The sequence below is a fragment of the Narcine bancroftii genome, chromosome 2 (assembly GCF_036971445.1).
Source record: "Narcine bancroftii isolate sNarBan1 chromosome 2, sNarBan1.hap1, whole genome shotgun sequence".
In the NCBI taxonomy this organism is placed as follows: domain Eukaryota; kingdom Metazoa; phylum Chordata; class Chondrichthyes; order Torpediniformes; family Narcinidae; genus Narcine; species Narcine bancroftii.
The window spans coordinates 147,537,846-147,565,785 of NC_091470.1; the positions used below are offsets into that span (position 1 = coordinate 147,537,846).

Consider the following 27,940-nt stretch of genomic DNA (forward strand, 5'->3'; position numbering starts at 1 on the left):
GTGGTGCCTGATTTTATGTACCTGTCTCATTCATGGGGTTGTATGAACTGTTTTGTCTAGATACAGATTGGAAAGTGTGACACCATCACCACTTAATACTGTGCATTTCAATCATATGGAACACTCTTTTATTCCTTCTCATTGTTCATACCATTTCCAGCTATGACATAGTCATGAGGTCATGTGCTGTTTAAAAGATTAGAACATGTCAAATTACTTATGTTAATTGTATCTATTTCCCACTGGTTGACTTAACATGTGTTTTTCTGATTCAGAAAGAGTCCAACAAAATTGGTCCTGCAAACTCCCCAAGTATTTTCTTTAAAAGTACCTTCACCGCCTAAATTGGAGTATTTGGTTGCAAAAGAAAAGTGAAATTAGTGTCATTTCTGAAACTTTAGATATGAAGACTATTTGTCTCTTATCTCATCCTTGGGCTTATCAGTAAAGTGGTCTTGGCTGCCATCTCAACAAAACTTTGACTGCAGGGTACATCTAAAAAGTAGTTTAGCACTAGCAAGCACCAAGGACTATCAGAACTGAGTGATCATTCAAAAGGTAAATGCCACAGCATGGAATGAGATAAAGCTTTAGTCCCTGCCATCTCTGCAAGTTCAACTTCTGCATGAAGTAAGTTTTTTTTAACTGACTAAGTAAGATTTTGTCAAGCTCTGGATACTCTTTCAATCCTCTTTTCTCTCTCCACCCATTAATCTTTAATCAGTGTTTCCAAATTTTTACATCCTATATGACGAAACAAGGCAGTATCATCAATTGTGTTAAAGCACAAAAATGGTGAAGGAACTCAGCTGGTCACACAGCATCCAGAGGAGATGAATACGAAGATTGGCATAGTAGCGTAGCAGTTAGTGCAACACCTGGGGTTCGAATTCTGCGTTGTCTGTAAGAAGTTTGTACATTCTCCTCATGTCTGTGTGGGTTTTCACTGCCATGGTGAGGCTGAACATAAAAGACATGTCACATTCTTCCTGTTCAGCCTTAAAGCCGATGGCACAAACACCAATTTTTCTAATTTTAGGTAAACCTACCTCTTTCTGGTTCCACTTCTTACATCTCTTCTTGATGATCTAAAAAGACTGAAGTTGTGAAACTGTTAGGCTCTAATTAACTATAGAATGGAACAGCCATCAACCTCTGACTGATTGAGGCAGAGTGGAATGGGGAGCATGCAGAGGGCTATGGGTCTCGGGAGGCGTGTCCATCCAGCAGCAGCCAATCGTAGCATAACAATGGTTTACCACACTTTTTTAACTGTTGCTGTTCTTACTTTTCTCTTTAATATCCCCCTCCCCTCAAAGGTCTTTCCCTCTTCCTCCTCTCCATCTCTGTCACATTCCGTCTAATGGCCTTTCACCACTTGGCCCTTCCTCCAGCACCTTTCCCCTTCATTTACATAACATCAGGCCCTTTTTACTTTAGTCTGAATGAAGGGTCCTGACCCAAAATGTGAACTGACCCTTTCTACCCATGGACACTGCCTGACCTCCTGAATTCCTTCAACTTCTCATTGTTTGCTCAAGATCCCAGGATCAGCAGGCCTTTGTACTTCTTTACACATACTTGAGTTTGATTCACTCTGCTCCTGGATTATTGCTGAGATGTGCATCCTTCAGACTCGTCTAGTCTACTTTTTTTTGTTAGCCCTTCTCTCTGCAGGGGACATTGACTCCATTAGAAACTGATTCTTAGATTTCTGAAAATGCAACATCATTGCACATAGAAAGTGTAAAAGTGATTGATTCTGGCATTGTTCCAAGAATGATGATCAATTATTTTGGTGAAAGACTGATTAAAATGGCCAATTCTATGAAAAACTTCTGCAGTTGTGTGGTGGTACACCAACGGCCTACTGCAGGGGGCAACCTCTGTACCTGCAGGAGTGTAAGGGGCAGGACAACTCCTGGCCGGCTGTCAATCAGTTGGCCTGAAGGGATCAAGCCCCACCCAGTCAGGTGTCAATCACCCTTCGGGATATAAGCCTGCGCCGGCCTCCTGAAGTTCACTCAGTGTTACTGCAGCTACAGCCAGCCTGGCTCTGAGGAAGTCTTTGTGGATTAAAGCCTAATGTACAGTCTTTACCTTGTGTGTGTCTGATTCTGGCTAACAGCGCACCACAAGGTGCTAAAAATCCAGAACAAACACAGAACCTGTTGGAAATACTCAGCAAGTTATGCAGCATCTACAGGGAGAGAAATAGAGTTATCATTTTGGTGTTGGGGTCAGCAGATTTTAGGCAATATCTGTGTCAGAAAATCAGAGGAATGTTTCAGATCGAAGGCCTTCTGTCAGATGGACAAGTGATCTTTGATTTTACTTTGTTTCTCTTTGCACACATGCTACCTGGTCTGGGCATTGTTTCCAGTATTTTCTGTTTTTATTGTAAATTACCTTGAAACAATATTTTGGCATCAAGGTATCCAGTGGTCAACTGGTAGGGAACTCTCTCTCCTCTCATTCAATCCATGGATGTTCAATGTCCTTTTCATTGCTCACCATTTATGGAGAGGTGGGGTGGCCCACCTCACTGACAAAAGGCAAAGGAGGAAAAACCCAACACCCAACCCCAACCAACCAATTTTCCCCTGCAACCGCTGCAACCGTGTCTGCCTGTCCCGCATCGGACTTGTCAGCCACAAACGAGCCTGCAGCTGACGTGGACATTTACCCCCTCCATAAATCTTCGTCCGCGAAGCTAAGCCAAAGATTTATGGAGACCTTTTTCCGAGCTACATCTCTCAGACATTGTGCATTTGGTTTTCTCCAGCTGTCGTAGACAGGACTTGCAACATCTGAGTCACCTGACCTGTACTTCCCTTTGTCCCTCCGTTTGTTCCACACTTCATTGCCTGTACTTCCATTTCCTACATGAATCTAGAACTCTGAACAAAGAACTTTGCTCCAAAGTTTTCCTTTGATACCTTCTAATTTAATGATGCCTCACAGAGATGTGAGCATTTTTAAGCCAGAAAAATGGGGTAGAGCAAGAGAAATAAATATAATAGAATTTAAAAAAAAACTATATGAGCTCCTGTAATAAATCCTATCTTGTGCCTTTAGAAAACAGTCTTTGGATAAAAATAAGAAAGATATATCTATGATCAATAATCAGCAATTAATTTATTCCATAATTTTACTCAGGGATCAAAATATTCCACTTCAAAGTTCAAGGTTCAGATTTATTGTTAGAGTACATTCAACCCTGAGATTCTTTTTCCTGTGGGCAAGGCAGAATTACCACTTATTGGTAGTGGAGAAAAGTGTACTCAAGAAGTACATGTAAACAAATAAGAAATGTAAACAAACTGACTGTGCAATACAGAGAGAAAAAAATCAATAGTGCAAAAATTATGAGTCCTTAAACGATTGAGTTTGTTGTTGAGGGGGCTGATGGTGGAGAGGTAGCAGCTGTTCCTGAACCTGGTGGTGTGAGTAGCAGTTCTCAATCTTCTAATTTGAGGAATTTATTGGTTACAACTTGCACATAAGCTCTTGAAATCTATCTTTTTCTGAATAATTCAGACTCAGTGAGATATCAAAGGCTTGAGGTTTGATAATGTTCTGAATATAAAATGTGCAATAGAAATGATTAAACTTGAATAAAACATAAATATTAAAGGGCGAGTTTTTTGCACAATTGCAAGAACTTCAAAGAAGCAACTGATAATTTGTCACAAACCAAAAAGATCCCTCTCATGGCATGAGGTCAGAACCAGACAAATTTTAGTCTGAGACAAGTTTACATTTGTTCCATGTTTTAAAAAGAACCATTCATTTCTTTTAGTTTTCTTTGAGCAGACTTGTGGACAAATAATATCCTTTACACCTAAATATCTTCTTCCGAAGCACAATAATGGTCAGAAATATGCAGACTGTCCTATTTGTGACAGTCAGATGTTCTGTCCTGACAGAATCCAGTACTGAGAGAGTACACATCACAGTTTACCAACTCCCAAACAGGAGACCTCATCTTTTAAGTCACCACATGTGCCCAAAAATGGTCTCTAGATAATGAGAATCGCGTCTTTAAAAGGCTGCAAATGAACAATATTTGACATCTTTTAAGAACTATAAAAAGAAACACTTGAATAGTGGGGAATGTAGATGCCAGAGCATATAGCATCAGGCATCGTAAAGTTATGTGAGATAACCTTGTGTTTTGTGACCTTGTAAAGTTTCAAAGTAAGCTAAAATTAAGCATCATTTGTTTGTACCTGTTATTTTTTTTTACTTTACTGTTCAAATTCCACTCTAATTTTAATCAGTCAGATTATAAATGTGTCAACTATCAAAGAATTTTGATACAGATGAATATTTTCATATTTGCACACACTCTGAGTAACCTGAAGTACATACATTTTCATTAACATATTTCATTAACATCAGATAAAGTTGTTTAATTCTGTTATTGCACAGAATTATTTCATTTATCAAAAAGCACCTCCTGCTGGAATGGAACCTGCAAGGGACCTCATCAAGGGCGCTGCCACTTACAATAACTTCAACCGTCAAGGTAACCCCTCGCACTAAAGTAATATTAAATAAAGCACACTGCCAACCTAACAGTACCCTGAGCATAAAAACTAACAAAAACAATGAGAGCTTTGTTAAACAGTCCTGCTGTGTAAGAGATGCTGTTCCATTAAAGGAAAAATGCAGATTGCAAATGCTTTCTATTTAATGTAAAGAAACAGAACCCAGCAACCTTTTCTTGGCACTAATTCATATTTATAATGTTTACCTATGTGATAAAAATGTGGTTGGACTTTAAGGTTTCTGATACCAACAATTGTCATTTAATGATTGTACACTCATACTGTGAAAATAAATAGAAATGATACATTAAAAATCTCTTTCATAAGATTGCCATTAAAATATCAAAAGTATTAACCTGGTGGGTTAATAAAATCAGCAGTAATTACTCCAGTCTCTCAGTCAGCGATGGTTAAAGTTGAGAAACTAAGAGTTCAGAGTTGGTATTTTGGAGGGGAGAAGATCGACCAGGAAGAAGGTCGATGATGTTGCCTTTGTGTAACAATAGCTTTCCCCTCAGAAGAGGTGTCCCCTCCCCCCCAATAACATAGGGGAGTAAAAGTGCAGGGCATAGGATTAGGGTAAGGCAATGGTTCTCAACCTTGTTTTTTTCCCCACTCTCATACCACCTTAAGTAATCCCTTACTAACCACAGAGCTCCCATGGCATAGGTGAGGTTGAACATAAACAACATGTCACATTCTTCCTAGACAGCCTTAAAGCCTATGGCACCAACATAATTTTTTCTAATTTTAGGAAAACTTCCAGGTTCCATTTCTCCATCTCTTTAACTGCTTTTCTCTCCAATTTCGCCTCTCCCTTCAAAGGTCTTTTCCTCTTCCTGCCTCTCCATCTCTGCTTCATCCTGTCCAATGGCCTTTCACCTCTTGGCCCCTCCTCCAGCTCCTTTCCCCTTCACTTACATAACATCAGACCCAAAATGTGAACTAACCCTTTCTACCTATGGATGCTACCTGACCTCCTGAATTCCTTCAACATCTCATTGTTTAATCAAGATCCCAGCATCAGTGGCCTTTGTATTTCTTTACACAAACTTGAGTTTGATACACTCTGTCCCTGAGAACCACTGGGGTAAGGAGTAAGAGGTTTGGAGGGGATAAAAGGAGGGACTTTTTCATCACAAGGACATTTGGAATTTGAAAGCGGGTGGCAGAGGCAGGTCCTCTCAAAGCATTGAAGCAAGATTTAAATGAGCACTTGTATTGCAAATGCCTGAAAGGCTATGGACAATATACTGGTAAATGGGACTAATGTAGATTTATACCTGATGGTCACCATTGTCAAAAGATATAAGAGCAGAAGTAGGCCAATTGGCCTATTTGGTCTGCTCCACCATTTAATCCTGAGTTGATCCTTATCACTCAGCCTCAATCCCCATAACCATTGATGCCCTGACTAATCAAATACCTGTCAATTTCTGTCTTAAATACACCCAATGACCTCGCTTCCAGAGCCGTCTGTGGCAACAAGTTCCACAGACTCACGACCCTCTGGCTAAAGAAATTTCTCCACATTTCTGTTTTAAATTAACGCCCTTTAATCCTGAAATTGTGGCCTCTTGTCCTGGACTCCCCTACCATAGGAAACAACTTTGTTGGTGGGGCCTAGGTCCTTTCTGTGCTCAGTGACTGAAGCAGCTGATGCCCTGAGGAGTGCAGTGCTTTTTAGGTCTGAAGAAATGAATGTTGAGGAAACCGGCATGGTTGGCAAAGTGGTTAGTGCAACACCTTTACAGTGCCAGCCATCGGGACCAGGGTAAGAATCCACACTGGCTGTAAGGAGTTTGTGTGTTCTCCCCGTGTTTTCTCCGTGGGATTCGGTTCAAAAAGTATTGGGTGTAAATTGAGCGGCATGGACTTGGGGGCCGAAATGGCCTTTTATCGTGCTGTATGTCTAAATTTAAAATTTAAATTTAAAGGTGAAAAAAATCTCACCAAAAGAAGTTTGTGTTCCATGAACAAGGTTTGTGAAAAAAAACCTGACGAATTCAGAATGGGATTGGAGATTAGAACGATTTCCCAGTTATCGCTCCAGAGCAGCTAAAGGCATTTGGCAGGTTCATGAAGGACACCGATTTTAATATTTGTCTGTACTTTGCATAGGAATGATACAAAATAATTAACGCTGGGACCTAATAATTGAAGCCATATTTGATACATATTAGATGGCTGACCAGGAATTGCAAGGCTGTGAATCAACTGATTAATTTTGATGGGCAATTTATGAACCATATAGAACACTGAATTACAGATTTGCAAGCTTTGTTGGCCACAGGTCATTAAGGAATAAACTTCAAGTTTTGCAGTGAACTGGTCAATGTGCTGGGTACCACAGAAATAACAGGATTGTTCAGATAAAGGAATAATTCAGCTGATGGACATGTAGTGCATGAATCAGTTATTGTCAGAGGAATCGAAGGAGGCTATTTGGACAGTTAAGCTGGTTCTGAGGATCAGTGGGATCATGGTTAAACACTTACCTTTATTCCATTCACCTACCTTTGCTCATTGTCGTTTGTGGCGCTGACATTAAATTTAGCAATGTTTCAGTTGGTCCAGCATCCATTTTAGAGGAGTGTGTTTCATTGCACAGATATTTTTTCTGCCCCTTGTTCTGGATCTTTCTCATGAGAGGTCGTGATTCTTATCTGGATAACTAACTGAATTCTTTAATATTTTAAATATCTTGAACAGATAACCAATGCCTAAACTCCAGGGAGTTTAAGGCCAGTGTTTATCAACCTGCCAGATATTCGAGCAAAGTGGTTGTTTCTCACACTCAGCATTTTGGTGATTGAGAAACTCTACACCCGTCAGATCTGAGGAACTCTGTACCCATCAGACTGAGGAACTCTGCACCCGTCAGGCCTGAGGAACTCTACACCCATCAGACTGAGGAACTCTGCACCCTTCAGACCTGAGGAACTCTGCACCCATCAGACTGAGGAACTCTGCACCCGTCAGGCCTGAGGAACTCTACACCCATCAGATCTGAGGAACTCTGCACCCATCAGACTGAGGAACTCTGCACCCATCAGGCCTGAGGAACTCTACACCCGTCAGACTGAGGAGCTCTACACCCATCAGACTGAGGAATTCTGCACCCATCAGATGTGAGGAACTCTGCACCCATCAGAGTTCATCCTTCGTTCCATCCCAGGTTAATTTATTTGGCTTAATTATCTGTAGTACAAATGGCATAGCTGGGACAGCACGGTCCAGAGCCAATAGAACCACTGCCTCGTAGCTCCAGTGATCCAGTTCATTCACGACTTCGGATGCTATGTGGGATTTTCACATTTTTCCCTGTAATCCTGTGAGTTTCCTCCAGGTGCACCAGTTTCCTCCCACATCCCAAGGATAGTTGGGTGGTACGTTAAATGGCCGCTGGAAATTGTCCCTGGTGCATAGGTGAGTGATAGAAAAAGGGCAGCACGGTTACAGCACAAATGACCTGAGTTTGAATCTGGTGCTGTCTGTAAGGAGCTTGTACGTACTCCCCATGTTTGTGTGGGTTTCTTCCGGGTGCTCTGGTTTCCTCCCACCGTTCAAAACATACCAGGGGTTGTAGGTCTATTGGGTGTAAATTGGATGGCACGGACTCATGGGACGAAAGGGCCTGTTCCCGTTAACTAAATGAAATCAATTTAAATTAAAATTGGTGGGGTTGTGGAGAGAATGAAATAGGACCAGTTTAGGATTAGTGTAAAAATTGAAGCACGATTGGTTAATAATATTTTAATGAGTTTATCGTCATTCACAGAAGTATAGAGTAAATATGCACCAAAATTCTTACGTGCTGCAGCTTGACAGATACATTTTGTGGAAAACAGACAACAGAACAATAATAATAGTTGTTCCAATAAGAATACATGCTCTAATTGCAAAGGGTTGGTTAGCATTGTGTTGGAGAGTCAAAGGGTTAATTTCGAGGTGTAAAACTCCTTGAGCTTTGTCATTATTGTGCTGCTCTGAAGTAATATGACCAGTTGGGATGGGTCTGTCCTGATCAAGGATGAGGAGAAAGGATAAAGAGTTCCTGAGAGCTTGGAATGGACACTTGGTGACATTGCGATAGATGGGCAACCATTTATGTTTAACAAAAGCGTCATCTCCATATTTTGATTTCTTGTCTCTTTTCCTGATTCTGCACAGATGCTATTTTCCTGGTGACACATTGCTTGAAGTGTGTACCGAAAATTCCTCTGGGCGCTGCATTAATGCAGCGATTCATTCATTTTATATAAACAAGTTAATGCAAGACCATGTAGTAACTTCATGCTATGGGGTAACTGCATCTTACTCAAGAGTCAGAGGACTGGGGTCCTAAACCCGGTCAGAAACTCAATCACAAATATCTCAGCTGAATCACCAGCAAAGGACTGAGAGAAGCAGTACTGCTGTCATTTCAATTAGACTGAGCTGTCTCAGGGGAGTGCAAACAATTCAGTCAAAGGACACGGAAGTTATCTTTAACCAATATTTCGCCTTCACTGAACATCGCCAAAATAGACTGAAGCAAACAACAATCTGCTGAAAGAACTTGGAACTCAGGAGATTGAGGGCAGCTTGAAGGGAAGAGAAAAGAATGGTCAGCTCATTGGGTCAGGACGAAATGAATAGTTTTTGACCATTCCTTGTTCTCCCACTGATGCTGCTCGACCCGTTGAGTTCCTTCAGTAGATTCTGCTTTGCTTCAGATTCTGGTGGTTTCAGGTGTTTCACCAAATGAGATTGGCCAGTCGTCATCTCATTAAGAAAGGGTTATCATATGAAGAGCGTTTGTCAGCTCTTGGCCTTTATTTGTTGAAAATTAGGAAAATGAAAGGAGGGGGGATCTCGCTGTAACATTTCAAACATTGAAAAACATGGACAGAGTAGATGTAGAAAGGTTGTTTCCCACAGTCGGAGAGTCTAGGACAAGAGGGTACAACTTCAGGATTGAAGGGCATCTGCTTCTCACAGAAATGCTTAGGAATTTCGTAAGACAGAGAGGTGATAAATCTGTGGAATTTGTTGTCACAGGTAGTTGTCGAGGCCAAGTTATTGGGTGCATTTATAGGTTCTTGATTAGCCTGGGCATCCAAAGTTATGAGGAGAAGGCTGGGCAGTGGGGCTGAGAGGGAAAATGGATCAGCTCATGATTAAATGCTGGGCCAGACTCAATGGGCTGAATGGCCTATTTCTGATCCTATGTCTTACATTCTGTGGGAGTTTCCTTTGCATAGATCATCTGCTACTATCCAACATTATAAGGATAACTACTCTTCAAAAGTCCCTCATTAAATATAAAGCCCTTTGGCATCTTCTGAGGGTTTCAAAGGTGCTAAATCAATGCCTTTTAATCTTTCAATGGAATTTAAACTTCTGTGAAGGAATCTCCACCAAGAGCACCTGAAGAGCTTGCTCTCATCCTGAAGAATAATGATGAAGTAAGGAGGGTTGACGTCGACACAATAATTAAGAAAGAGGCTCTTCTCTAATTTGCTCCAGTGCTCCCGATGTGCTCTGTTTGCCAAAGATGATTAAAAACGCACTCAAAATTCCTGCCACTGGTTTGGCTCTGATGAGCTGGAGTACACACATTGAACTCATGGTCCTTAGTGGGACTCCATGAATGAAGACAATAATCTGTGAGCAAAAGTTGTCGATTTTCTGAAAGTGAAAGCTTGTAATGGTTTAATCAACAACTCCCCTCCCCGCCCCCCCACCCCAACCACTGACTCCCTGAAACTGGTAAAAAAAATGTTGACAACTCTATAATGCCTCTGGAATTTTTGAGACACATGGACCTTGCTGACAAAGCTCACCCATACATTCTCTTGGGGAAGTGGTGGTGAGAAGTCGTCTTGAATGTTGTAGTCCTTTAGCAGAATGTACTTCCATAGTGCTGCTTACTTGGGAGTTCTGGGATTTAGAGTGAGGAATGACGTATGCATGGCAATGTAATATCAAGGGGGTTTGGAGGCAGTGGGATTCCTGTGCCCTTGTGTTTTTTTCCTCTTGGTTGGTAGAGCTTGCCTATTTGGGAGATGTCGTTGAGGTTGTTAGCCTGAGGGGCTTAGCAGCTGAAGGATTTGCACAGGCTGCGGGCTGCTGGCAGCTTGAGATTGAAGGACTCACACCAGGCTCTGGGCTGCTGGAGACCGTGTATCGGAACTGGGATTCGAGAAGATGCTGAGGGCAAGAAAGTGTTCCTGAAGGTCCTCAGGTGCTGCAGACTTCCTGATGGTCTCAGAGGTTTGGATTTGAAGCTTGGGCTGCCACTAGTTTGAACAGGAGCCTGTGCAACTGCAGAGTGCTGGGGATGAATCCACGGACACTTGGTTCCTCTGAAGGGATTCTCTTTTGCTTCTCCTTCTCTTATAGTTAGGGATGCCAGGCCTGGTTGGCGTAGCGATTAGCACAACGGCTTTGCAGTGCCAGCGATCGAGACAGGACCTGAGTTCAAATCCCGCACTGTCTTTAAGGAGTTTTGTACGTTCTCACTGTATCTCTGTGGGTTTTCTCCAGGGGCTCCAGTTTCCTCCAACCCTTCAAAAACGTACTGGGGTGTAGATTAATGCAGTATAATTTGGGCAGGATGCACTCGTAAGGCCAAATTGGCTAATCTAATTTTTAAAAAATGCTTGTGGTGACAAAGGTTGAAGTGTATTATTACATGACAATAAAACTGGAGTAACTGGAGTACATCTTGTCGAGGGCACCGTCTGTAGCCTTAGTAAAGGGAATTAATATTGAGGGTGGTGGATGGAACATTATTCGAGAAGGCTACCTCACCTGAGTTGGTATTAGGCTTCTTGAGTGTTGGTGTTACACTCCAAGTGAAAAATAATCCACCACACTCTTGACTTGTGTCTTGCAAATTGTAGAAAGACATTAGGGTGTCAGATACTGAGTCAGTCATTGCCGGACAACCTATGGTTTGCCCTGCATATGGTTTGTCCAGTTACTGTTGTGGTCAGCGGTGTTTCCAGGACTTGATAACAGTAAGATTATGAATATCCTAACTGGATGATGAAAATATTCCTTGCTGAGAATGATTGAGCAGAGAAACTAGTAACTATGACTGGAAGAAAAGTTCCTCTGTGCAGTACAGATGTAAACATATTTATATGCTTCAGGAGGATCAGAAACAACCACCTTCCACTACACATCAACCACTCTGTAGTGGAGAGAGTGCAGTACTCCATCTTCCTTGGAGGTCACTTAACTAGAGAACTATCGTGGGCACTCAATATTTCCTCACTTGTCAGGAAGGCGCACAGTGACTGCACTTCCTGAAAAGACTGAAACGGGCAAGGCTACCGGCCAACATTATGTCAACCTTCTATAGAAGCTCTATCGAGAGGTGGGCTCTGCGGTCTTCTTCAAAGGAGGTTGCTGCCCGCCGAACTGTGAGGCGCCAAGATGCACGGTTTGAGGCGATATCAGCCCACTGGCGGTGGTCAATGTGGCAGGCACCAAGAGATTTCTTTAGGTAGTCCTTGTACCTCTTCTTTGGTGCACCTCTGTCTCGGTGGCCAGTGGAGAGCTCGCCATATAACACGATCTTGGGAAGGCGATGGTCCTCCATTCTAGAGACGTGACCTACCCAGCGCAGTTTGATCTTCAGCAGTTTGGATTCGATGCTGTCAGCCTCTGCCATCTCAAGTACTTCGATATTGGAGATGAAGTCGCTCCAATGAATGTTGAGGATGGAGCGGAGACAACGCTGGTGGAAGCGTTCTAGGAGCCATAGGTGATGCCAGTAAAGGACCCATGATTCGGAGCCGAACAGGAGTGTGGGTATGACAACGGCTCTGTATACACTAATCTTTGTGAGGTTTTTCAGTTGGTTGTTTTTCCAGACTCTTTTGTGTAGTCTTCCAAAGGTGCTATTTGCCTTGGCGAGTCTGTTGTCTATCTCGTTGTCGATCCTTGCATCCGATGAAATGGTGCAGCCAAGATAGGTAAACTGGTAGACCGTTTTGAGTTTTTTGTGCCCGATGGAGATGTGGGGGGTTTGGGGGGGGGGGGGGGCTGGTAGTTATAGTGGGGAGGAGCTGGCTGATGGAGGACCTCAGTTTTCTTCAGGCTGACTTCCAGGCCAAACATTTTGGCAGTTTCCGCAAAACAGGACGTCAAGCGCTATTGTTTGTCTATCCATATGTTATGCCTGGTTGTATTGCACTGAGGACCAGAGAACGCTGTTTTGTCGGGTTGTGCTCATACAATTAGATGACAATAAACTTGACTGGATATTTGCAAAGAATGAGTTTCTGATTTTAGACCAGACAAACCCCTTCTCATGTGATGATCTATAAAATGTCCAGCTAAATGTCTGCAGATTAATTCAATGGAGAGAATTACAGATTTACTCATGCCACTATTTTAAGGAAGCATTTAAAAAAAATGTTACTCTGTATTAAACAAAATAGCTTTACCTCAGCCTAAACATCAATTAAAATATGATTTGTGTTTTTAATTTCCTCCAATTCTTTTCAAATAATATAATCTTATATCAGCCTTTGAACCATCCTTCATGTGTGAGCTTTGAAAGGCTATTTTGGCAGCTCATCTCAATCTATCTTCATCTCACATTCATTTATACACATTTTATGGCAGGCATCATTGAATAGCAATGAGTTGCAGAAACAGTGGCTGAGCTTGCCCACGTTAACCAAGGGGTCCCAGGTTTAATTGGTGGACCACAGTAATTCTGTGGTGGCTCATGGACTTGGAACCCTCGTGAGACACCTACCTTTCATTTTATTTATGTGCTTGGATTCCAGCCAGGAAGTTATATCCACTACAAATGCTGAGTATTGATTGGGAAGAGGCAGGTGAGAACTGGGTGAGAGCTAAGACAAGGGTGGCCAAACCGCGGCTCGCAAGCCACATGTGGCTCTTTGACCTATGATGTGCAACTCACAGAAATATGTTGGCTGAGACAGGAATCGTATGAGTCGGTGCTCACGGTGGTATTTTTAGTGGACGTGGTTTGCGACTGCGTGTTTGTGGCAAGTGTGACTGTGTTGCAGCCAGGGAAATTAGCAGAGTGTAAGTGTGATCCAGGCCGCCCACCCTCCAGAGCTCCCGACGCCCCGACCGAGGAGTCTCCCCTAGGCACCAGCCTCCCGCCTCGAATATGGACTTATCCGGTCCCAGCCATCTGCCCTCCCACCCACCCATCTGAGTTCCTGACACCCTAAACATCGTAGGTACTTACTGCAGTCAAAAGTAATATAGTTGACCCCCTAAATTTTACCCTAAAAATTGGTCCACAAAATTTGACTATAAAACGAGTTATGTGTACTTTTTGATTATTGAAACTAATACAAACTAGCTGCTTAAAAACTACATACGTGAATAAATATTATTACGTATATTTCTTATATAAAAATGTTGTAACAAAATACGCATGCAAGATTAGAAATGTGCATGTAATATTTTTTAATGACTTGCAGCTCTCAGACATCTGAACTTTATCGTATGTGGCTCTTCGGTTAAGCAAGTTTGGCCACCCTTTAGCTAAGGGCTCCAAACTTTCTCTGCTAAGTGGAATTCACACCTTAGCTGGGTGGCTCCTCAAAGTAACCTGTCTGCTAAGGTCAATCACATACCAGGCTGCATGCACTCACCCTGAAACGTGACCACCAACACAGTGTGTCATTGCAAATGCTATTAATGATCAAGGACTGAATATCAGATAAACTGTATCCAGCAGCCATTAAAGCAAATCAAAAGCAAAGCTTTTAACAACTTAATTACAAAAGTACCACACTTCATCCAGCAAAAATTAACATAGAATAGCAGGGAGTTGCATAAAACGACATGGTTCTAATCTCAATGTGGTTGAAATGACTTCATAAATTGAAAGCCTTTTGCGTCTCTCTTTTGGATTATTCTTTTCAAACCCCTCCTCTCGTCTTATAACTCTGGGCCCTCAGTGCAATGCCAGCTTGATGTTGCTAAGGTAAGATGAGGGATATCTGAGGTGCCTTGATGCAAAGCTCGATGATGTGAGAGTACAAGAATTTTCATTAGTACATTTCCCACTTTATGGACTGTTTCGCGGCTAATGTAGTTAATATCTCTTTCCAATGGGGATTTGCTATTTTACAGTCACAAAGCTGTGATTTCAAGGAGCTATTAACATTAATGAGACTGGTGTCTTTCAGCATATCCTGTAAGTCTCTTCTTTGAACATTTTAATCAAATCAAACTCAGATCCTTTACAACTCAGGTGCACAGAGAAAAAAGTTGAATTCATGCTCCATCCTTTCAAAGAATATTTTCCACATCACTGAAAAGCTGGAGCCTTTTTCATATTAAATCCTCTTTAATCAAAGCAATCCAATCAATGCAGCACAAACATCATGGATGAGGCCAACTTAAATGTCTAGCAATATCAAAGAGCTCTGATCTTACTTTTCTCCCTTGATGGAATGTATCACCTCAGTTAGGAAAGAATCTTAGCACGATTAGGTTGGTTGTTATTCTTTGGCTTGGCTTCGCGGACGAAGATTTATGGAGGGGGTAAAAAGTCCACGTCAGCTGCAGGCTCGTTGTTATTACAGCACCAGCAAATGGAGTTCAAATCCGGCACTGTCCGTAAGAAGTTGGTACATTCTCCCCATGTTTGCACAGGTTACCTCCGGACATTCTAGTTTCCTTCCACCATTCAAAATGTACGGGGTTGTAGGTGAATTGGGGTATTTGGGCCAGAAGGGTCTCCTATCGTGCTCTATGTATATATATGTATGTCCAACCACAGACAAGGTCCGAATAGTGTGGTCAGAGTGTAAATAATGAGAAAGCACTGGAAATACTTCCAGCACTTTAGTTTTTAAAGGAGGAGACTGACAGGTAGAATGTTGCAAGTAGAATGGTGCTTAGGATACACTAACTATACCATGGACAAGATTTGACAAACATGGGAATCGTAACTTCAGCTAACATTATCTCCTGAAAATTACTAGACTAGTTAATATTTCTTCACTTTGTGCTCGTCATTCTTTAATACAGTTCATAGAGCTTATATATCTAAAGATAAACAAGCTCGCATCTTTCCTAATATGAGCTCTACTTGTGATAGATGCAATACTGATGTGGCTTCATTGACTCATAAGTTTTGGTCATGTCCCGTGTTAGAAAAATTTTGGAAAGGTATTTTTAAAAACTCTATCAATGATACTGGTTATTCCATTACAACCAACCCCCTTAAATGCTCTTTTTGGAATTACAGATGTAGGTTGTTTACCGACATCTGCACATTAAGTTCTAACTTTTTCTACACTATTAACTGGAAGAGCCGTTTTACATAAATGGAAAGACTCCGATTCTCCTACCTTACTTCAATGGCTTCTCATTTATGTCTTTCTTAAATCCAGAAAAAAAATCAGAAGTCGTACTTTAGATACAACTACTAAATTTGAAGGAACATGACAACCATTTATTGATGACTTTCATGTGATATAACGGGCGTTATTCCACAAATTAACTCTTCCATCACTCTTGCCATTTTTGTTATCTGTAGGTATAGAGTGGAGCTATGTTTTAAACAATTCCACAGATCCTCGGGATCTGTTTTTGTTTTGTGTTTGTTTTTTATTACTTTTTTTAGGTAGATAAGTTGTTTTTTTTTAAATATATATTATAATTATTTCTTTATCTCTGTTTTCTTTGTTAGGAGAATTATTTCTAATATGTCACAATTTCAGTCTTTGGGATTTATATATGATTCTTTACTATGTAGACCTGAACATCCCATTTTAATTGTGCTCTTTCTACTCTCCTTATGCTGTGTAGATTATGAAATGTTAATAGATTGAAAAAGGATGCACCAACTATATAGTGTACTTTAAATTACTGCAAGATTCAAGATTCAATTCATGTAATAAAAACACTCCAATATTACACAAAATTCGCCATCAGAAGAAATTGCCTGAAGCACCTCTTACAATAAGGGAAAGAGAAACAGAGTCCTCTCAAAGACATCGAGAGTCCACAGCCCCTGCAGCCAGAGTCCAGACTAAACCATCAGCAGCACTAGCTCCAGATCTAAACCTCCAACAATGCAGGTGTGATCCAGTCTCTACAGTCCGCCACCTGGTGTGAATCCCCTGGCCGCAGTCACCAGCAGGTTACTTGGGCTCCTCGCCTCAAATCTACAACAGCCTGCTGCCAATGTGCAGAACCCTCACTGATCCACCAAGAGAACAAAAGAAATAATAAATATAAAAGGATACATCGATAAATACTCACAGAACCAGTTAGTGCAAGGAAAAAAAAAGATGTTTCAATAGTGCAAAGGGATCTTTTGGTGGGCACAGACTAGCTTATGGTTAGGGGGTAGGTTAATGCAAGGAAGTTCAAGAACCTGATGATGGTGGGCTTCAGGCTTCTGTTCCTTCTTCCTGCAGTGAGAGGAGAAAGTTATGACTAGAGTAATGGAAGCCCTTTATAATGTTGGCTGCCAATGGATGGGAGGTCGCTGCCCAAGATGGTAGGTTTTCCACTTTCTGAAGCCCTCTGCATTTCTGGGCACTTGACCATCAAATTTGCTGTCATGAAATTCTAAGGTTATGTATAAAAATAAAAATCTGGAGCAGGCTGTTTCAATGATACAATGGCTAATATTTACCCTCATCTTCTAAGCCAATGCCATTGCCTCACACTCTCTGATTTCTCTGGGCTCCATTGACATATGGTCTATGATCCATCCACAGCCATTCAAGGTCCAAAGATTTGGCTGTGTTATCTCCGCTTTATCTTAGCCTTTTCCTGAGACTCTGCCCCACAATTCTAAACTGTCCAGTCAGAGGTAACATCTCAGTATCTCCCCCACCAATCCCTCTCAGAATCTTGTGTGTCCCAATTGGGTTACCTCTCATTCTTCTAAATTCCAATGGGTATGGACTGATCTTAATCTCTACTCATGGAATTATCCCAGGAAACAATGCAGGCCACTCTGCTCTGAGTCCAAGGCAAGTATATCCATCCCAAATAGGGTGAGCGACAAATGAACTTAGGTTTGTGAGGCAAAACCTGCTGGAGAAAGTTTGCTGAGATGCAGGTGGGATGGGTTGAACAATCTACTTTATCTGCTCAACCTTGTGACGCAGCTTATTATTTTATATCGCTGTGTTCCTATCCATTCTTCACAGTTTTTGTACTATAGGCAGACAGTTGGGATCTCACTGCCCAAAAGGGAGGTGGAGATGGAACCTTCATTACATTTACACAATGTCCACTTAAAGTGTTGTGACTCGCAGGTCAGTAAGATGGAATGGCATACACACTCTGCGGGCAGAGCAGCCTACTGTGTAAATTTTCTCTAACTCTATACTCGCATGTCTGGAAATGTTACATAACCCATTAACCCTTTCTGTTTAGCATTCTATGGACCTCTTGCGTGTCCCGACTTTGAAAGAAATATAGAGTAGACCCACACCATTAAACAGCATTTACCATTCCCATTGTTCCATTATTGAAAGTTTGGGAACGATACGTCAAATAATAAAAACAATTTGCAAGCCAGTCAGCAGAATCTCACAATGAGTGTCACATCAAGATAAACTGATAAAAGGATTAAATCAACATGTCATCTGATTTAGCCAGGGCTGCAGTTTACAATGTGGATTGAAATTTAGAGAATCTGAGAAATATTCCACAGAGCCATTCCCCATCTCAAATTTGTTACTTCAATGAATCTCTCAAGCAAGTGAACTCACTGCTGTCTTTTTAAACAGTTCTTCACATTTTTAAATCAACCCAACCCTTCCCAATGACATTGAGTGTATTAAATACATAGTGTTGATTCAGCAAAGCTATTTCTCCCTAATTAATACGCTTTGTGCTGTATTACATTTTAGTAGCTTTCCAACACTCGTTAATCCGCATCCTGTCTTTGCAACAACATGAAAAGAGAAATAAGGAAAAATAATAATTTCTTCTACAAGGAGACCCAAGAGTGATCAAGGGAAACACATAACATTTGCAATACAACCCAACTCAATCTTTAATTGAATAACCTTAAGACATAATTTTTTAAAATCAGATTTGCTTTACACTAAGAGAATATGATGGAACGGGTATGTTGCCTCTGCTTTGGTCAACTGTTATGGATATTTATTACAATGCCTGGGTCAAAATTGATTATTGTGGAAAAGTACAGGGATTGGGGTTTTATGGTTTCAGATTTTCCAAGTGTCAGGAAAAGCTGGTTAGAAATGAAATCCCTTTTCATCTCCTGCACCTGTCTTACACTGAAAGCCGAGAGAACAGATGCCAAATAGGACAGAAGATGCATTGATACACGTTAGCTTGAAATATTTATTAGTCTTTGACACTGTTGAATAGAAAAGCAGAGTAATTGCCGAGACATGGCATTGCTTTTGTTTCACCTGTCTGCATTTTGCAAATACTGACTTTCACAAGCAATTTTTCTATCTGGGACTGTATTTACTGTACAGATGCAGGGAGCTCTTACACATCCTGTACATGGGTGCTTGTCAAAGGATCTATGTGTGCTTCTTATGTGTGTGTATAACCTCCTTACCATCAATTTTACTCACTTTTCAGGAAATTGACTGAACAGGAATTGATACTGAAATATTAGATTGTACATTCTCCAGCTGAGACGTTGGTATCCTTTTACCTACAGTGAAAAGATTTGTAAAATACTGTTATTAGATTAGATTACTGCATTTTGCAGAAAACTGGGTATGTGAATCTGCAGAAGAATACAAGCGCTGCACTGTGAGAACATTAGCTGACTGCACTTGGCAGAAACACAGAGATATTGAATAGTAATTTTCAGCTTAAGATACTCTGTTGAAATTAAGTGTATGAATTACATGAAGAGGTTGTTTATTCTCTTCTCAGCCATTTGTTTTTTCCTCTTCATTGCATGGAGGAGAGGGCAGCCAGTGGATTCCTCTCATGGTGTGAGAGACCATCAGGGAGAGTGGCACCATCTCTGCGATTTCTTTCGCCCGTTCTTCCTTCTCGTCCCCATCACACAGCCCCTCCACCAAGTTAACACCAGAATCTCATCATGTGGACACCAATGGGCCTGTGGCTGAACTCTTCCAATCCACATTGAGGGGACAACATTCACGCTTTTTAAGCAGTGGCAATCATTAACCACTTAATGGCACAGCCGGAACGATCCAGAACAGCTGAGCTCAAACCTCCTCTGATTTTTCTGTATGAATTGCAAACACTACAATGGCACCACTGACCTCTGTTCAATCTTGACCTCAGCAGCTATCTGTATGGAGTTTGCATGTCCTCCCTGTGACCTTTTTATCTAGTCACAACTAAACATTTTGGAAGGAGAGGTTGACTCGGTATGTATGCAAGTGTTTGTGTGTCTCTGCTCAAAGTGGAGAAGAAGGGGGTGGAATTGAGGATCTTGACCACTTGCACTGGGATCACACAGAAGCCTCCTATCAATGCCAGGAGTATTGCACCATCTCACAAACCACTCGCTTCCTGCCCATGGGCAAGTCCTTTGGTTCCACTTTGGTATCATCAGATGCTTGAGAACCTACTCAACTGGAGTGGAAACAAATCATCAACGATCTGAAAGGGGGAGCATGGAAGAGGAGAAGGAGGAGGAGGAGTAGAAGTAGGAGGAGAAGGATGAGCAGAAGAAGTCCATGTCTCTTGATGAAGTTAAGCATCATTTCTCATGGTTCTCAATCTCAGCAACTTAAAACCGACACTGACATTGGGGCAGGGTGCAGCTGGGGAATCGCATTTATCTCTCACCATATATGGGAACAGAGTGATGGATCAGTATGGATCAATAAATCAACTAAAACAGCATGAAAATTAACCTTGATGAAAGGCTCATCCAAAACTTTGGTTATGTATCTTTATCTTTGCTCTATAAAGTACATCATTTGACCAGCTGTGCACTTTTAATTCAATCATGTTGTCTGCAGAGTATCATCTTTTACTTCTGAAAATCAACCCTGATCACACACTGTCAGGAAATAGAACATGAGGCTCCAGGTAGACCTAGTTTCCTTTCACTTTCTATTACCCATGTGTTTAGATCCTTATGCGGCAAACCAAAGAAGATGTTACATTACACAGTTGGAGAATATCTAACCTCTGATATTCTTAATTCTGCCTAAGCTCTTGAAAACAGTGTAATTTCTTACACCAGTCCCTTCTACTCTTCTGAGTTTGCCACATTCATACACAAGAACCAATCCCTCTTTGTGGTCAATGTCTGAAGATAAGGAGGCTTTAAGTATCCTTGATGATGTATCCCTGAAGGGTCTTGTCTAACATCCACCGCTTCCCAACTCTGTGATATATCTTTGTCCATTGCTGAAGCCCTCACCATTTTTACGTAGCTATTCCAATATTCCATGACTTGCCTCTATCTCCATAAATCCAAGGTCACCAAAACTCTGCTGCCCATTTGCTAGCTTGCATTTAACATGTTTCACTCATCATCCATGTGTGCTGACCTAATCAGACTCATGGTTAAGGAACAGCTTCACTTTAAATTCTTCCACTTATTTGCAAATTTCCTCAGCGTCCTTGCACTACAACCTTCTCCAGTCCACATCTCACTGGACAAGGTACACTCCCCATTTCGGGGCTCTTGGATGGCTTTCCAATTCTACCTTCCAAGTCCCAAGTTCTGAAATCCCCTCCTCCTTTCCACCTTCCTGATGCTCTTTAAACATCATTATTTTGTGCAAACCTTTGGTGATCTGTTTAAAGTGCCCATAATGTGGTTTGGTGTCACTTTTTGGTGTCAGCAATCCTTCAGCTCAAGTAGCTTCCCTCAATATTAATAAATATTGAATCGGCAAGGCAGAGAAGGCTACAAACCAAGGGCTGGTTAATGGGAGTAGTAGAGATGGGTATGATGAGATGATAGGCCAAAGGGCCTGTTTCTGTGCAGTTTATCTCTGTGACTACCAATCTCTCTGTGAACTACTTCACAAAAAAAGCTTTAAAAACATAATAAATGGCATCTAGTGCATTAACATTAATTATTGAAAATAATAATTAAACTAGAGCAATATTACCAGCAGTTCAACACTAAAGGAAAAGCTGCTCCACGTGTCAATTGGAGTTGGCACTGTCAAACCATCACACTGAAAACTTCTGTGGATCTGGCAAATGTTAGTGTGCTCAATGCCTGTGTCAAGCATGGAGATATTCATTTGAAGCTGGTTTAAACCCTGCAGTTTTCGAACAGGGTAGGTCACACCTGTTACGGAACTTGATAGAAGGCTTATTTATAAACTTTCAGTCCGGGATTCTTTCTGAACTTTAATCTGCTGACGTCTAGTGAGAGGGAGAGCTGGGGACTGAAATGGCTGTTTATTAAATGCTTTTAAAGAGTTTCTCATCAATTCTGAACCTTTCTTCATCGCTCCATACAGCTACCATCAGTCACCCTTTCTGGTGATGCCTTTTTAAAACCCTAAACCCTGAATAAGGGCAATTGAGGCTCTTATCTAAACATACATTTACATTCTGCACAATGTTTCCTTTTCACAAATATTCATATCCTGGCTTCAATGTGCAAAACTTTAATTCTTTCAAATGATCTTTTCTTTAACAAAAAAAAATCTTGTGACAAAGTCTAATTAAGTCAAGGGGAACATGTCTTGCTCTCCAAGCTTCATAATTCATCCGAACCTCCCTCTGAAGACCATGCTCTGGAAAAAAGACCCATAAAAGGACAAAAATCATAATTAAATGCACCTCTGGGAGTGAAGTGGTCACAGAATTACTTGAGTTAATTTGGAATCTAATGGATCTATTCCCTGGTTTTTTTTGCTCCTATCTAGAACCCATTCAAAGCTTGAGGGTCCAGATTTTTTTTCTACTGAAAGGCCACAGATTCGCGTGGATCAGCTCCGTTTTCAACTTTTGACGGATGATCAGACAGGTGGTGCTTGAAGTTGGTCGCGTCAAATCAACTTCTCTTACAGAAAGGTGGAATTCGAAGCTCCATACTCGCTGATACGACAGTTTTCTCAAAGGCAAATTCTCCCTCAATCGCTCATGAGTAACACCCCAACTCCCCACCATAAAGGCAGACGCTCACACACACACACACACACATTTTATCAGCCCCGGGACTGTTGTCACTGGGAGCTTTTCCAAGGCATACATCGATGTTTAAAATTAGATGAGACTGGTTCCTATGTCCCGGGCATCTGACAGCGAGTAGTAAACTGCAAACTGGTGATCTAAACACGTGAGATTTCTACATTGCACACATTTCTTTCCAAGCTGACAGAACATTTCGGCTGTTGGCTTTTGGAAAAAAAAGTACATATATTTATATCTGGTGACTGATGAGAAACGACCTTGATAGTGTCATCTGCAACATTCTTAATGATACAAACGGGCAGAGCACTTGATTCAGGAGGGCGGAGGTTGAATTCGGTAATTTTCCGCAGTGAAACATTGCTCCCTTCTCTCAACATACCTGGAGCCGGCGAGATGTCGATTACAGATGTTAGCACCTTGCATGTCAGCGTGAGCCATGGGGCAAGTTCACAACGTTGTTTTGCATCCAATTTGCAAGATGTCTGTATTTTACATAAGGACAAATTGTTGCTGAACAGGCTGGTGCACGGTTGATAGAATTGGGAAAATTGAAGTGTGTGAGAAGGGGGTCAGGCGGAACATCTTGTTTAAACTTCGTAAGTTATAGGGAGGCTGACCGTTTAAAACGGGTCCCTGGGCCGTTTATTCACGTGAACGTCCCAAAATTACATTTTTTTCTTGGTCTCGCTGAGGCGCCTTCCAAATATACTGAAAATAAGTCAAGTTTATTGTCATCTGATTGTACAAGTACAACCCGACGAAGCAGCGTTCTCCGGTCCTCGGTGCAAAAACACGCAGACACACAACCAGACAAAACACGCAAACAATACGTATGCAGGACAAGCATTATAATTTAACAAAAAAAATATGAGTGATGAAAATATATTAAGTGGATTTGGCCAGCACAATTTGAATTTGTTGAAGACCTACAGTTCCACCTACGTTGAAAGCATTAATTATACCTGAGTGGAAGTTGCAGGCAGTTTGATTAGAAAGAGTAATCTTACGGCACACGCGCTTGTAGTAACGCCTGCCTCTCATTAAAGATCTGGAGGGGAAAGTTTGTAGGACACACATCAGAATTCCAAGTTCTAAAAGGTAAAATACGAAAGAATTGCTTTAGCAAACGGTGCGGCCCGTGGTTAATTTCCTGATTAATTCAGGAGGGGATCAGATTACTTCCTCCATTGGTAGCGGAAAAGAATGCACGGTGACCCGTGCTGTTCCGTGTGTCCTCTTCCGGATCAATACAATAACTAAATGCACTCCAAAGACACTTTTTCTTAATAGATCCAGAAGGTGGGGAGGGGGGGGGGGGGGTGAAAAGAAGCTAGCATTGCACTCTGCAGCATTTTATTCTTTTGTGGCAGACCTTCAGAGATAGATTTCAAGATCTGCAGCTTCTAACTTAAACCATCCCTGGATTCACTCGCGGAATTTAGCTTTGATGTGCAATTGTCTCCTTCTTTGCCCCCTGAATGCTATTTACAGATGGTTCTGGTAATATAAATACCTCTGCTCTTCCAGCATCCGAGGAGTTCACATGAAAAAGAGAGGTCGTTTCACCTATTGCAAATTCGGTTTCAGGGGAGTTCAAGTGCGGGTCGAAAAATCGATTCTTCTCAGTGTTTCCTGTCGTTTTATTTTGCACAGATCAGCATCGAAGACGCCTGGGGAAAGGCTAGCTATCATCAAAAAATGACAACATCACTAGTATGTACAGTAAGAAAGAAGTAGTGTCCAACGCTCTGCAATTATTCCGAAGGCTTTTATTTCCAAAACCTTAACCTAATCCCGGTTCTCCTGCTGCCAGCCTGTTTGGACCGGACTCAACATCACGGCGTAAAAATGTACCAATTCCGCCTGATCCCGTTTCGTAATATTGAACTGTCAATATTAAATCAGGGTTATGAATTCGTTTATTAAAAAACAGAACTGATAAATACCAATTTGGTCCTTTCCATATAACTTGTTCATAATTCTGGCGAAAAGAAATGTCACTGCACACATATTAATATAATATTCCAAGGTCTTCTGTGCAATACTCATATTGATTGCATTTATTAGACTCAAGGGAGGGAAAATAATTCTTGAAAGTGGTGGATAACTGGCAGGCAAACATTGCCGGACTCAGTTGGACAAACTTAACCCTTCGTTTGCTGTGGTAACCATTTGGGACTTGGGGTTTGCAATTAGAAATGATTTTATATTGGGTCGGTAAACAGATCTGCCTGTTGTGTTTGGTTGCTACTGGTCATGTCACCTTAAGTGCCCTGTTCTGACTCTTCTGTGTTGCGATTATTAACCCCCCACCCCCACATGTAAGCCATGGCAGAATGCCCCGAATTATTTAACGTTTCGTGCTGGTTTAGACCGTCTTTTCAATGCAAGCGAAATTCTAGCGCCAGAGATTCTCACAGGTTGCATTTACCTGAAGGGTTCCTTTTTGTGCTTGACAGCAGGGGAATTCAAGGTTGGGGTTCATTTCAACTGCTAACGGCCAGAGCTTCCAAAAAAAAAGTCGGCCAGCCCCCGCCCCTTGTGCTCGTCCACCGTTAAACCTCAGCAATGAGCATCCCATTCCAGTGTCCTGGCCTCTTAGCCACGACAAGGTGAATTCTCAATGGCTCAAATCATTTCCCTGGTAAAGTCGACCCTGGAACCAGTGACTGGAATCACTTAAGATCCTGGCATCTCTTCGGATATTTCTGCATCCATCTAATAACCAGGCAATAATCATTATTCAGTGGAAGCGTGACAAATTAGTTTGATTCCAACTCAGCATTTTATTATTCCCCCACCGCATCAGGGCAACATAATGACATGGCCGTACATTCGAATTAATTTATTCTTATTTCAGCATTTTGAGACCATTGACTAAATATATTAAAATAACAGGAGGAGGGAGTAAATGACCGTTTATCCTTTTACTTCTTGCTATGATGGTGTGTGTCCCTCCCACCCCCCTCTTCCCTTCTCTGCCCTCTTTATCCAGGACCGAAGGCAGTGACAGTATGGATTGAAAGAGACTGGCGTTCCAGCTGAAACCTTCCGTCTTTTGTCGCTTGCAATATTGACGTTCATTAACCAGGGCGTCAATGAGTCGTACTAACAATCAAAGGTAAGTAATCCGAGCACAATTCTGACCCTGAAAAGCATGGTTTGCGGAAACCTGCGCCAGGCAAAAGCCCAACAACAACAACAACAAAAAGTTAATATTCGAAGAATGCCATCCCTCCAAAGAAATAAACGCGTCACCTTGCAAATTTCTGGAATTTTACTTCGGGTTCCATGCATGCATTCAGGGCTTGTTTGCAACCACACCCTGTGCTGTTTAATTCACACAACAAACCACGAAAAGAGACCAAATTACTTGCAGGCAGGGAATAAACGGTAAAAACAAAACTGAGGTCACCTTAGAACCTTTGCGCAGACAAACGCAGTCATTTTTAACCTTTAAGTCCATTTCATTTATTCTCCAAATAACATTTTTATGTCAGTCCTGTTACATTCTATCTGAACGCAATTCTATAGCTTGTAAACATTACTTTAATAGATGAACATATAAAATTCAACGAAAGTTTTGTTTTAATAAGATGTGACTCGCAGGAAATATTAACACACAATACTTTTGGAGCCATCTGTCCAGTAAATATTTGTTTATTTAAATTGCCTTGCTGGCGTGCGAGGTTGTCAACATATTTTGATCTGTACTATTAGACCCAGACGGAGTTCACATTGAAATGGATCGAGGAAGGTTGGGGCTGCTCTGTCTCCAAGCGCCCCCTGCTGCTGTAAATCTGCAGAGGGGAGGATGGTCTCCGCAGGGTCCTGGAAACCCAGGAGAGCTGCAGTTGAGCAGGACACAGACTTTAAACTCTTACCTTGCGGCGCCTAGACAGTCGCTTGGCTGAGTGCCTGCAAATTCACGAAGACAGATAACAATAAGGGAAATGCTGCTCTGCGGGAACAGGAGGGAGAATCACTGAAACTCTGCGCTTCCAAACTACGGAACCATTCAAAAAGATCAAGACCACCCGCGAATTGAAGGAACGACACCTAATTTTCCGACAATTAACTTCTCTGTTCTCCCCCCCCATCCCTCTGTCTTCTTCCCTCCAGCTCTCCACCCCCTTCCCTCTCTCCATTCACAGAGCCATTCCCCCCTCCCCCTGTTTGCTGCTGTGCCCTCCCTACCTCCCTTGTCCACCTGTGCCTGTGGGACTGCGCTCCTCCTCCTGCCCCTCTCCCCCACCATTTTGTTCAGGTGCCCGCCTACTTGTTGTTCATACCTTGATGAAGGGCTCAAGCCCCGAAACACCATTTGTCCTGCTGAGTTTCCCCAGTGTTTTTACCTCAATCACAGTGTCTGCCATTCAAAAAGATCTTAGATTTGCACAAAAATACTGGAGGAATACAATAGTTCACTCAGCATTTAGAGAAATCAAAGGATAACCAATGTTTCAAGCCTGAGTCCTTTGTCAAGGTGTGAGCAATAAACAGGGTGAATAAAAAGGTGGGGGGGGGAGAGGAGGAAAGAAGAAGGGATAGGGGAAGAGCAGAGCCCAAAAGGCGAGGGATCATCGGTGGATATGGCTTAATCTGTGCTCTAACACCAAGTGCTTCACCTATGTACCTTAACACTAAACAAACACTCAATTTTGCCCACAAAAGTGTCAGCTGGCTCAACATTAGTGATTTTTCGCCAATTAAAAAAAGTCCCCTATATTCACTGATCAACACAGATAGAAATGTTTGCCAAGTTCATCCACTCAGGGCCCAGTACCTTCCCTGTACACCATACAACACACACACAAGTCTGAGGCTCTCCAGCCAGTGCAAGTCATTTCTTTCATTGTGGTCGCCCCCTTTTTCCCCAGATCTTAAAAAAAAACGTGTTTTACATTTGACCTTTTTGTGGTTCTAATGAAATATCATCAATTTGAAACATCAATTTGGATTTTCCTTCCACATTTGCTGTATAATGCATTAAGTTTTTTGCAAAGTTTTCAGTTTCTTTTTAGATTTCCAGCATCTGCCATTGAGGTCAACTTTCTTTATCCTATCAGCCCTTCAATATCTTGAAAACACTATTTAAACAACCTTTTCACCTTATAACTTCCAGGGAAGATGTTCCTATCATGGCATGTTGTGCTCATTTTATTTTATTGTCTTTTTGTGTATCTTATGTTCCTGTGTGGCTGCAGCAAGTTAAAATTTCACTGCATCTGTAAAGATGTGGATATAAGACAATAAACTCTTATATACTTCCTCTTACCTGTTAG

General features: G+C 41.7%; 1 long non-coding RNA gene across 2 annotated transcripts; it reads left to right on the plus strand.

The window, feature by feature from the left end:
* The first annotated feature begins 211 nt into the window (after positions 1-211).
* On the plus strand, positions 212-27,932 carry LOC138752470 (uncharacterized). Of its 2 annotated transcripts, XR_011350670.1 has the most exons (5): positions 212-630; positions 4,435-4,531; positions 24,309-24,368; positions 25,651-25,776; positions 26,376-27,932. It is a non-coding gene; the product is annotated as an uncharacterized lncRNA (long non-coding RNA). The 2 variants fall into 2 exon arrangements; XR_011350671.1 differs by lacking the exon at positions 4,435-4,531.
* Positions 27,933-27,940: the final 8 nt, after the last annotated feature.